The sequence below is a fragment of the Mobula birostris genome, chromosome 28 (assembly GCF_030028105.1).
Source record: "Mobula birostris isolate sMobBir1 chromosome 28, sMobBir1.hap1, whole genome shotgun sequence".
NCBI lineage: Eukaryota > Metazoa > Chordata > Chondrichthyes > Myliobatiformes > Myliobatidae > Mobula > Mobula birostris.
This window is the reverse complement of record NC_092397.1, coordinates 33,485,980-33,498,720: the sequence shown is the minus strand read 5'-3', so window position 1 is coordinate 33,498,720 and position 12,741 is coordinate 33,485,980. Positions and strand designations below refer to the sequence as shown.

General features: G+C 46.9%; 1 protein-coding gene across 1 annotated transcript in view; it reads right to left on the bottom strand.

Annotated features, from left to right (window-relative positions):
- The window catches only part of LOC140189114 (uncharacterized), a 1,124,305-nt gene that overhangs the window by 392,472 nt on the left and 719,092 nt on the right, over nucleotides 1-12,741 (bottom strand). The gene's annotated exons all lie outside the window — the stretch shown is intronic.

The window sequence follows — 12,741 nt, the reverse complement described above, 5'->3', positions numbered from 1 at the left end:
CCACTCCACCAGCCTCCAGGTCCAACATATTATTCTCCGTAACTTCCGCCACCTCCAACGGGATCCCACCACTAAGCACATCTTTCCCTCCCCCCACCTTTTGCTTTCCGCAGGGATCGCTCCCTACGCAACTCCCTTGTCCATTCGTACCCCCCCCCCATCCCTCCCCACTGATCTCCCTCCTGGCACTTATCCTTGTAAGCGGAACAAGTGCTACACATGCCCTTACACTTCCTCCCTTACCACCATTCAGGGCCCCAGACAGTCCTTCCAGGTGAGGCGACACTTCACCTGTGAGTTGGCTGGGGTGATATACTGCGTCCGGTGCTCCCGATGTGGACTTGTGTATATTGGCGATACCCGACGCAGACTGGGAGATCGTTTTGCTGAACACCTGCGCTCTGTCCGCCAGAGAAAGCAGGATCTTCCAGTGGCCACACATTTTATTTCCCATTCCCATTCTGACATGTCTATCCACGGCCTCCTCCACTGTAAAGATGAAGCCACACTCCGGTTGGAGGAACAACACCTTATATTCTGTCTGAGTAGCCTCCAACCTGATGGCATGAACATTGACTTCTCTCACTCTCCTTTTTCTCCCTCTGCCCCTCTGAATATACCCCTTGCCCATCCTCTGAGTTTCTCCCCCCCCCCAACCTTTTCCTTCTCCCTGGGCCTCCTGTCCCATCATCCTCTTGTATCCCTTTTGCCAATCACCTGTCCAGCTCTTGGCTCCATCCCTCCCCCTCCTGTCTTCTCCTATCATTTTGGATCTTCCCCTCCCCCTGCCACTTTCAAATCTCTTACTAGCTCTTCCTTCAGTTAGTCCTGACGAAGGGTCTCGGCCTGAAACGCCGACTGTACCTCCTTCTAGAGATGCTGCCTGGCCTGCTGCGTTCACCAGCAACTTTGATGTGTGTTGCTTGAATTTCCAGCATCTGCAGAATTCCTCGTGTTTGAGTATTTGTCCTATCTTGTTCTGTGTCTCCAAGTACTCCATAACTTCTCCCTTAAAAATTGACTCCAACAACTTCCCAACCACTGAGTTCAGGCTAACGGGTCTATAATTTCCTTTCTGTTGCTTTCCTGGAGTCTTAAAGAGTTGGGTGACATTTGCAGTTTTCCAGTCATCTGGCATCATGCTAGAGTCCAATGATTTTGAAAGATAATTACTAATGCCCTCACAATCTCTATTGCTATCTCTTTCAGAACCGTAGGGTGCAGTACATCTGGTCTGGGTGACATGTACCCCTCAGGTCCTTCAGCTTTTTGAGCACCTTCTCACTTGTAATAATAACTGCATTCATTTCTCTTCCCTCACACCCTTCAATATCTGGGACACTGCTAGTGTCTTCTGCAGAGACTCATGCAAAACACCCGTTTAGTTCATTTGCCATCTCCTTGTCCCCCTTTATTATTTCTCCACCCTCGTATTCCAGCAGTTCTGTATCCACTCTCATCTCTCTTTTATTTTTAATATACTTCAAAAAACTATTACTATGCACTTTGATATTGTTTACTATTTGTTTTCACATTTCATCTTTTCCCTCCTGTTATTCTTTCTGTAGGCTTTTAAAAGCTTCCCAATCCTCTGTCTTACCACTAATTTTTGCATTGTTGGATGCACTTTCTTTTGCTTTTACATTAGCTGTGACTTCCCTCATCAGCCCCATTTTGCCATTTGAGTGTTTCTTCATTTTTTGGAAAACATCTATCCTGCATCTTCCTCATTTTTCCCACAAACTCACACCATTGCTTCTCTGCTTGATCCCTGCCAGCATCTGCTTCCAATTTACTTTGGCCAACTCCTCTCTTGTACCACTGTAATATCTTGTACTTCACTGAGATACTGATACGTCAGACTTTACTTTCTTTCTATCAAATTTCAAGCTGAACACAATCATATTGTCATCACTGTTTCCTAAGGATTCTTTTACCTTAAGCTCCCTAATTACCCTGGTTTCACTATATAACACCCAATCTAATGTAGCTCATCCCTGTTCTAAAAAGCCATCTTGTCGGTATTCAACAAACTCACTCTCCTGTGACCTAATTCCAACCTGAATTTCCCAATCTACCTGCATGTTGAAATCTCCCATGACTATCATAACATTGCCCTTTGGCACGTCTTTGCTATTTCCTGTTGTAATCTGTGGTCCATTTCAGGCTACTGTTTGGAGGCCTGTATATAACTGCCATCAGGGTCCTTTTACCCTTGCAGTTTCTTAACTCAATGCAGAATGATTCAGCATCTTCTGATCCTATATCACATCTTTCTACTGAATTGATGCCACCCCCTCTGCCTACCTTCCTATCTCTCTGATACAACATGTAACCTTGGACATTTAGCTCCCAACTACAAGCATCCTTCTGCCACGACTCAGCGATGGCCATGACATCATATCTGACAATCTGTAATAGGGCAATAAGATCATCCACCTTATTTCTTGTACTCTGTGGATAGAGATATAACACTCTGAGTACAGTATCACTACCCTTTGATTCTGATCCCTCATGCACTGATACTCACCCTGCTGGCTGCAGTGATGTCCTATCATCTGACAGTGTAATTGCATGCTATCTTTGCTTTTTTACCTTCCCTCCTATCCTGAGTGCCTCCACTCTGGTTTCTACAACCCACCCCCGCCAAATTAGTTTCATCCACTCCTACCGCTAGAAACAAACTGGTAGTATGCCCACAAGAAAATAAATCTCAGGGTTGTATACAGTGACAGCAATGTATTTTGATAATACATTTACTTTCAGCTTTGAACTTTGTAGTAGAGAGCCGGGTGTTGTCCTGGTCTGTGTCCTCCCTGGCCGGTGCTGTGCTCTGGCAGCTCAGTGTGCTTGGTATACAGTGTCAGTGTTTTTACTGAAGTGTGTCCTTATTACACAATTGACCTTGTCCACCCTGGAGCTGAGAAGATTCACTGGCGACCAGAATGATTTGTTTTGGTCACCCTGCCGTATGACAGACAGCATTAAGCTGGAAAGAGTGCAGAGGAGAGTTCTGGGAAGCATTTCAGACAATTTCTCCTGGAATGTTAGAGAATGAGTGCTGATATTGCAGAGGCATATAAATTCATGCGGGACCTGGGTTGGGTCAAAGAGAACAGTCTTTTTGCCAGTGTTGGGGAATCAAGAACTGGAGGGCATTGGTTTAAGATGAGATTTAATAAGGACCTGAAGGGCAACGTTTCCACACACAGGCTGGTCAGTAAATGGAATGAGCTGCTATGGGGAGTGGTTGAGTGAGGTACATTAAAAAGGCACTTGGGCAGGTAGATGGAAGGAAATGGGACAAATAACCTTGATCATAATGTGGTGGTGAGGGGGTTACAGACCACGAGCTCAGATGGGAACTTTGGTCAGCGTGGACCATTTGAGCTGAAGGGCTCGTTTCTGTGCTGTGTGAATCTGACTGTAAACCCTGGTGACTTATTTCAATGACATTAAACTTTTCTAAATGACATTATTTCTTCAAAGATTATAAACCCCAGTACCTGAAGTGAAGTTAACAGGACTAACAGTTACCTGCTTTTCATTTTCCACCCTTCTTCAACAATGGCTTTCAACTCCACTGGGAGCTTTCTGTAACAGTGAGTTTTGACAGACTTCAATGTCTCTACTTTCTCTCCAAACTTCCTGTGAAAGCCTCCAGTGCAGGTCTTTGGGACCAAGTAATGTTTGCTTTTAGTCCCATTATTTTTTTCCCTAGTGATGATGATTGTTACACATTATGGCACAATGTTGAACTGTCACGATGAGATATCTGTGGGTTGTTTGCTGTGCCCCCACTGTGAACACTAATGCAAATTATTGGAGTTAACTTCTCTGCTTTTTCCTTGTTAGTTTTAGATTTTGTCTCATCACTGGTGCCTGGAAAAATCCTGATCCTCTTGTCTGCCTCCTTTGACCACAGAATGTTCTTTGCTCTCTGTGATCCCTCTATCTAATCGGGAACAACGTCTGCTGAGTGTTACGAACACTCTCTCCTTAAACACCTGCCACTGCTCATTACTGACCTGTCCCTGAGCCTACTTACCCCATCTGCCCCAGACAACTCCACTGTCACGTCTCTGTAATTGTCTTTATTTAGGTTGAGGACACTGGTTCTGACCTGGTGTTCACCCTCAATCTCTGGTCTGGAGTTCTCCCACATTGTCATCACTTCTTCAGGGATCCTTCACTACAAGATCTCTCTGTAATCCCACCTCATTACACAGATTACATCTGAAATAGCCCGTTCATGGGTAAGATACTGCTGTAAGAAACTGTCTCTGACCATTCCACATATTCCTCTTCCACTGTACCAGTTAGATTAGCTTAATCAATACACAGACTGAAGCAAATACACAGAAAATGCTGGAGGAACTCAGCAAACAGTCGACATTTCAGACTGAGAACCTTCGTCGGGATTAGGAAGAAAGGGACAAAAACCAGAATAAGGTGGTGGGGGAGGGGGAGGAGGACAAGTGAGGGGTGGGGAATGTGTGGTTTGTGGAGGGATGATGATGTGAGGAGCTGGATGACAGACAGAAAAGGCAAAGAGATGAAGAGAAAGAAATCTAGTAGGAGAGAATGTTGGACCATGGGATGAGACGGAGGAGGTGGAGAACCAGAGAGAGTTGATGGGCAGGTCATGAGGGTGCGTGAGGAGAGATGAAGGGGTTAAATGGCATCAGAATGGGGGAAAAGTAGTAGTTCGGTGGGGGTGGTGTGGAAACAGGGGGTAAGATTTCTTGAATTTGGAGAAATCAATGTTCATGCCATCGAGATTGGAGGCAACACTGTCAGAATATGAGGCGTTGCTCGTCCAACCTGTACTCGGCCTCACTGTAGCAGGAGAGGAGGCCGTGTACAGACATGTTAGTGATGGCCCTCCGCTGGTCAGGGTCGACCATGGATATTGCACCCCAGTGTTGAAGTCGATATGTAAGTCAGGGAAGTGTGATATGTAAAGCAAGCAGTTGCCCATGCAGGGGCCCCTGCTCTCCACACAGCTGATGAATGCAAAGCAACGGCAGAGACCAATGCAGTCAGGCACCAGCGGTGTTGCTGGATTGCCAGTCTGCATTGAACACAGGACCGACAGGGAATCCAGCTCCGGATTGTTCCTCAGGGTTTACTCCCAAAGTCTTCCCCATGAATGGGTCTAGCCACAGGCCAGTGGAGGTTTGAGATCAGAATTTTTCTTCTACTTGAGCTGCCAAGTATGGCGGAGGAGCCTCATCTGCCCATAGCGGTTCGTTATATGACGCCAGTAAACCCATTTGCACCTTCCCCTGTCACTGGAAACAGTTCATTGGGTGTAGTAGCTAAGCCATATGTAAAAGCCAGGAGCTGGACTTGATTGACAGAGGCAATTTGAGGTGCACACCATTGTCTGCATTTGATGGGAAGTGGGAGCTTGTCCCATTACTACCCCACCACTGGTTAAGACAGCTGTAAGTGACCGATATGTCGGTATGTGAATCGGAAACTCAATTGGAATGGGTTGTCACCAGCAGATCGTGGTTGTAGCAGCTCACACAGCAAAGGGACTGGATACAGCGCTACCCTAATCTGCTTCTGATTAAATCTCTCATGACAGTCACAGTTCCATTCTCATCTCTCTTTGATATTTCTCCTCTTTGTGCTTTTATCCCATCGGGAGGAACACCTGAGGATCTTGAGACCACTCCTCCGCATGTCTTCTTTCCCTCCCCCTTTCACCATCACTGTCCCTACATGTAAAGTGCCTATGAAAAGTATTCATGCTGTTAGAGTGAGTTTTTTTTGGGTAGATGATATGTTTACACTTAAATGCCTTTGGCCACCAGATTTCTATTTTACCTGTTTGACAAAGGACTGTGGATTGAGTCCACCACAATGGGCTTCCTAAAAGGTGTAAATACCAGATGCTTCTGGCGCCATAGTTTGTCTGAATGTTGTAGTTTTGAAGACAGTATGATCTACACATTATGAATATTAATTGTCTTCTATGTTAGCATGCAAAATGCCAAGTAAATCCTAAAGGCTGTGGATACCAACCCAGATATGTTGGCGTCAGAAGGAAAGGATGGTGTGATATTTTGTATGTAGCTTCAAAAGGAAGCATTGTCTATGCATTGTCTGCAACTTTTCAAGTAGCGATTGCCTTTGTGTTTAGCATATTTAAGCTTTAAGTTCCTCGGGGTCAATATCACAAATGACCTGACTTGGTCGAACCAAGCAGAGTTCACTACCAAGAAGGCCCACCAGCGCCTTTACTTCCTGAGAAAACTAAAGAAATTTGGCCTGTCCCCTAAAAACCCTCATGAATTTTTATAGATGCACCGTAGAAAGCATTCTTCCAGGGTGCATCACAACCTAGTATGGAAGTTGTCCTGTCCAAGACCAAAAGAAGCTGCAGAAGATTGTGAACACGGCGCAGCACATCACACAAACCAATCATCCGTCCGTGGACTCACTTTACACCGCACGCTGTTGGAGCCGTGCTGCCAGGTTAATCAAGGACTCGACCCACCCAGCCAACACACTTTTCGTCCCTCTTCCCTCCGGGAGAAGGCTCAGGAGCTTGAAGACTCGTACGGCCAGATTTGGGAACAGCCTCTTTCCAACTGTGATAAGACTGCTGAACGGATCCTGACCTGGATCTGGGCCGTACCCTCCAAATATCTGGACCTGCCTCTTGGTTTTTTTGCACTACCTTACTTCCCATTTTCTACTTTCTATTTATGTTTTATAATTTAAATTTTTAATATTTACAAATTTTAACTATTTTTAATATTTAATATTTGTAATCCAGGGAGTGTGAAGCGCAGAAACAAATATCGCTGTGATGATTGTACGTTCAAGTACCAATTGTTTAGCGACAATAAAGTATAAAGTATATAAATATCGAGCCCACATTGAGCTAGCAGACCTTTCTACGGAAAGCGTCTCCGTCCGTAAGATGCCTGCTGTACCTTGTTGTGTTGAATAAAGAAGCTGCTTTCTATCTACCAGTGACTCTGTCTGTCCGGTGATTTCACCCACGATACAACATTTGGTGTCAGGAGTGGGATACTTCGTGATCTGTCGTGTGGCCAGCGATCCTAGCAGTCGAAATTGGTGAGTATTTTTCGAAAATAACACTCTCACTTGGATCTGTTCGGTCGGTGGACACACGGGAACACGAGGTATGACGAACGTGGAGAGCTGAACTGGTAGATATTAAAGTAGTGTGTGCGTGTGCATGTGTGTTTATATAAGTGAGGAACCTTTGCATGTTAACTTGGTTAACTTGGTGAGACTTGAACCACCAGTTGCGAAAGGTGGTAACCAACGGTACGGTTCGAGATGCTGGAGTGGGGGCGTGTATACTCGTTCGGGGACCTGCATTTTAGTGTATGCGTTTGCAAGTGTGATGCGAGGGAATACAGCAGGCATCATGAGTTTGGGTACTCGAAATTGGCAGATTGTGGAATACATACTCTGCGTTTTTATATTTTGCGTAGTGTGGGAATTAGTATGGAGATATGTCAGGGAGAGGTTTTACCCAGAGGGATCAACCAGAATGGCACCTATTGAAGTCAGGCAACATCAGGCTGAGAACTCTGATGATCCGAGCCAGCCCTTGACGTTGATTACGACTATTCATACGCCCTTCACCCCCGGGGAGAAACAGAGCATTTTGTCCAAGTTGCCCTCACTTAAAGTCGCCTGTGGGAATGCAGAGTTCTGGCGCAAACTCGAGGAAATGGTTGAAATTCACCAGATGCACCCTAAAGATGTACATGTGTTAGTGAAAGCCAAGTGCCCGAGGAATACGTGGGACAGGATGGCCCAGAGGGTGCAGGATGGTACATGGACAACTACCAGGAGCGCCAGTGATGAAGAAAGATATCGCTCTTTTAAAGGGGAAGTGAGGCAACGGCTGGGGGGAGGCGAGTGTAGCTGGGGAATGATAATGGCAGTGACCCAGAGGGCTGACGAGACAGCCATGGATTATGCAGAACGTAAATACCGAGTGTACGAGGAGTATTCAGGATTGGATAACCCAGGGAGGGACGACCCAGTCTTCCTAAAAATGCTGAAGCAAGGCCTGAGCTCAGCCCACCAGGAAGTTTTAGATTTAGGCATAACGGTAGGGTCCAACTACTCTGAGATAGTTTTGTGGGCCAGTGAGATAGACCATAAAAAAGGCAAGAGAAATCGTGAAGTGGGTATAGTGGATGCAGCTGCTGTGATGTCCCGGAGGGCTTGTTTTGCTTGCCGGCAGCCAGGGCACCCAGCAAAGGACTGCCGGACCAAGTATAAGGCAGTGAAGGAGTTGATATGCTACAGCTGTGCCCTGTCGGGGCATGGCTGGAAACAGTGTCCAAAAGGGAGGGGGAAAACCCAGGCGACGGTCATGGCAGACACCCAGTCACTCACCCCATCAGCAACCGGTCTGACTGTCGATCAGATAAAAGAGCTAGTAACGGTGCCTCTTAGGACAGAAATAGATGTGGCAGCGGGCTGCTCTGCCAGCGCTGGTGACCCGCGGGTGTACACAACGGCATTGTTAAGGGGATGGCAATGAAATATGTTAGTGGACACAGGGGCACGGTATCGATAACAAACTTACCCTTACCAACAACCGGACAGGCCAGTTATATCAGGGATGTAGGAGGGAAAACAGTAAAAGCAGAAAGAGGCGAATTGCAGGTAGTAGAAATCGGGGGAGTGCAGCTTCCAGTGTATTTCTGGGTATGTCCAAATAATGAGGGCATGATCCTTGGAATAGACATCCTAAGGGAAGCAGGAGCTTTTGTAGATTCGGGAAAGAGAGAAATAATGTGGACGAGTCAGGGGCAGTGAACGCGCTCAACCAACAGAATACACGGCCTGGCTAGCAGAGGCGCAGCTGCCCAGATCATTAGAGACTGGAACCAGGATGGTGTCTATGGGTTACCTTGTCAACAGTTCCCAGCAGTGTGGGCTAGAGACAAGCAAGATTGTGGGCAGGTGAAGATAAACCCAGTTAAAATAGAGGAGGGTCTGTATAAACCCCCTAAGCAGGACCCTATACAAAATGACACACTGACTGCTGCTCAGGGTATAGCGAAGGAACAAAAACACCAGGGATACTCAGAGAGACTGCGGCCACTCCAGAATATAAAGTTTTCCCAGTTCCTCTGAGGGCAGACATTGCTGCGAATAAGGCAGCAGGGGGGCAAGAGGCAACTGAAATTGCAAGTGTGCAGGAGGAAACGACAGAAGCTCGCTTCGTAAAATTATATGAAGAGGTAGAGGCAGAAGAGCAGGAAAAATAGAGATTAAAAGGAGCAAAGGAGGGATCAGATGGGTGCTGGACACACGGGGAGGAAATAGTCGCGATGGACCCACCCTGTATTAGACAGATACTACGAAAGTTTTACATGGGGTGATGCATGAGGGAAGGCAGAGCATGATCACAACCCTCCAGCAGGACTGGTGGTGGCCAGGGATGGGTGGGGATGTTGAGAAATTCTGCCGCCGTTGTATCATTTGTGCCCAGCATGACCCTGGTAAGGGCAGAAAGCTACAACTGGCAAATCAGCCTCAGCCGAGGGGACCCTGGAAAACCATCCAGATAGACTTCACAGGGCCCCTGCTAAAAAGTACGGGGAAAAGCTACTGTCTGGTAATTATGGATCACTTCACTCGGTGGGTAGAGGCTTTCCCAACAAGTGACTGCACCGCCCGCACTGCTGCATGGATCCTAGTTCAGGAAATCCTCCCAAGCTGGGGAACCCCAGTTCAGGTGGATTCAGATCAGGGAGCACATTTCACGGGGAAAGTGATGAAGGAAATGTGCCAACTACTAGGGATTCAACAACGGTTCCACATACCCTACCACCCCCAGAGTTCAGAGATTGTAGAAAGGATGAACCGAGCAATCAAGAATGCGTTAGCCAAAGCTATAGCTGAGACAGGAAAGACATGGGTTGATGTATTACCAGGAATCTCGATGAGATTGCACGCAACCCTGAACTGCACTTCGGGTCTCAGCCCCTACGAATTATTGATGGGGTGAGCAATGCGACTCCCTTATGGGGTAATTATGGGTTGCGGGGAGCCTGGGACAGTCAGGTATAGAATGACCCAATACATGAAAGACCTTTGCAACCAACTTAAAGTATTAAAGGACCGAGCAAAACAACAACAGTGAATCGCTAATCAAAAAGAGCCAGAGGGAGAGGGGATAGTTTTTCCACAGCCCGGTGAACAAGTTATGGTGAGGGTGCTGCCAGAAAGGCCAGGGTTTGCCCCCAGGTGGATAGGACCACAGACGGTACTCTTAGGAAGACTCACAATGTGCTGGAGGAACGCAGCAGGTCAGTCAGCATCAGTTGAAAAGATTAGTCGACGTTTTGGGTCGAAACCCTTCGTCAGAACTGAAGGAAGTACTTTGAGGAGGGTTTGAAGAATGCTGGTAGTTGAAAAAAACTGTAATATGAAAGACAAAGGTGTGGGGGACGGGAAACAGGGAGGTGATTGGCAGGAAAACAATGCACAGTAGTAGAAGGAGGTGGAACTATGAGGGAGGTGATGTGAAATTGGGATAGAGGAGCCAGAGTGGAAGTGAGCAATCTTGCACTCAAATCCTAAGGCAGACATTGTATCATTGTCCAGGCTCCATTTGATATGTTGATGTTAAATTGGAGAGGAGAAAAACGGCGACGCGACGCAGCGCACAGCAGCCACTCCGTGATGAATATCTGTTATCTATCAAGTAGGGTGCCGTGCACAATTCTGATTTGATGGAGGCAGACGTGAGAGCACGGAGGAACATCTGGTGAAACTTCTGAAATACCTGTTTCGCTGCTGCTGTTACTGTGTGATCCAAAATCTCGGGAGGGGAAGGATCCGAGTCCTTGACTTTGCTTGTTGCTCGGCGGCCGGGGCAGGGTTGAAGCGCTAGGAGGAGACAGTGCTCGGTGTTGGAGGGCTGGTCGGGGGCTCGTATTTTTCAGACGGACTCAGAGTCAGCTGTGGTCGGGTGCTTCCAGGATGCTGCATCAGCAAGTTTGCGGCACTGGAGGCTAATGGCAGGGAGAGTTTCTCCCTTCTACCGTCCACGTGAGATGTTGGGGCTATCGGGACTTTGAGACTTTTATTTTTACCATGCCCATGGTCTGCTCTTTATCAAATTACGGTATTCTTTTGCACTGTTGTAACTATATGTTATAATCATGTGTTTTTTGTCAGTTTTAGTCTTGGTCTGCCCTGTGTTTCGGTGACATCATACTAGAGGAACATTGTACCATTTCTTAATGCATGCATTTCTAAATGACAGTGAACGAGGACTGAGTGTCCTCATAATCTAATCTAATATCTAGCCATTAGGTAAGGCAAATAAATTTACTTCTGACTTAGATGAGATGGATTTGAGGTTTTGGGCAACCAATAAAGGATGTAAATGAAGAACTTTTTGATACAGCAAGAGGCAAGTCCAGGAATCTGATGTTTTAGGTTGTTTGAAGTAGATGTGATTTCAAATGGAAATAGCATTGGCAGTTGAAGGATATGGCTTGCAAGCTGTCTGGAGGGGGAATGGATTTCCCTCCAGAGTACTGACTTGGACTTGATGGGATCCATGCCCTCTATTGGTGTGACTAACACACTACAATATGCGTGTGAAGGACTGGGTCGGCTGAATTCAGTATTCAAGTCCTTTACCTTCAGCATCTGTCATCTGTTGTCTGGTGTTACGCTATTTTCATTCGCATGATCTCATTCTGTTTCTCAAAGGTCCTTCAATGGCTTATTCTTTTCTCATCCTTTACATCTCTCATGTGAGTGTAGCAGGGAGGAAAATGTCTTGACCCCTGCAGTACAATATTAGGAACAGGCTCAGCACTAAGAACCACTAAGCACGTCTTTCCCTCGCCACCACTCTCTGCTTTCCGCAGGGATCGATCCCTCCGCAACTCACTTATCTGCACGTCCATCCCCACAGATCTCCCACCCGGCACTTATCCCTGTAAGCGTAAGTGCTACACCTGTCCCAACACCTCCTCTCTTGCCACCATTCAGGGCCCCAAACAGTCCATCCAGGTGAGGCAACACTTCCCTTGTGAATCTGTTGGGCTCATCTATTGCATCCGGTGCTCCCGGTGCGGCCTCCTCTACATTGGTGAAACCCGACGCAGATTGGGGGACCACTTCGTCGAGCACCTCCACTCCGTCCGCCACAACAGACAGGAGCTCCCCGTAGCCATCCACTTCAACTCTGCTTCCCATTCCCATGCAGATATGTCCATACATGGCCTCCTCTACTGTCATGATGAGGCTAAACTCAGGTTGGAGGAGAAACACCTCATATACCGTCTAGGTAGTCTCCAGCCCCTTGGTATTAACATAGAATTCTCCAACTTCTGGTAATTCCCTCCCCCTCCCTTCCTCTATCCCTATTTCACATCACCTCCCTCATAGTTCCGCCTCCTTCTACTACTGCGCATTGTTCTCCTGCCAATCACCTCCCTGCTTCCCCTCCCCCTCCCCTTTGTATTTCAAATTACTGTTTTTTTCAACTACCAGCATTCTTCAAACCCTCCCCAAAGTTCTTCCTTCAGTCCTGACAAAGGGTTTCGACCCGAAACGTCGACTGATCTTTTCAACTGATGCTGACTGACCTGCCGAGTTCCTCCAGCGCATTGTGAGTGTTCCTTTGACAACAGCATCTGCAGATTATTTTGTGTTTACGATTTGCTACTCCGCTGCGAAGTCTCTTCAAGGTATGCCTAC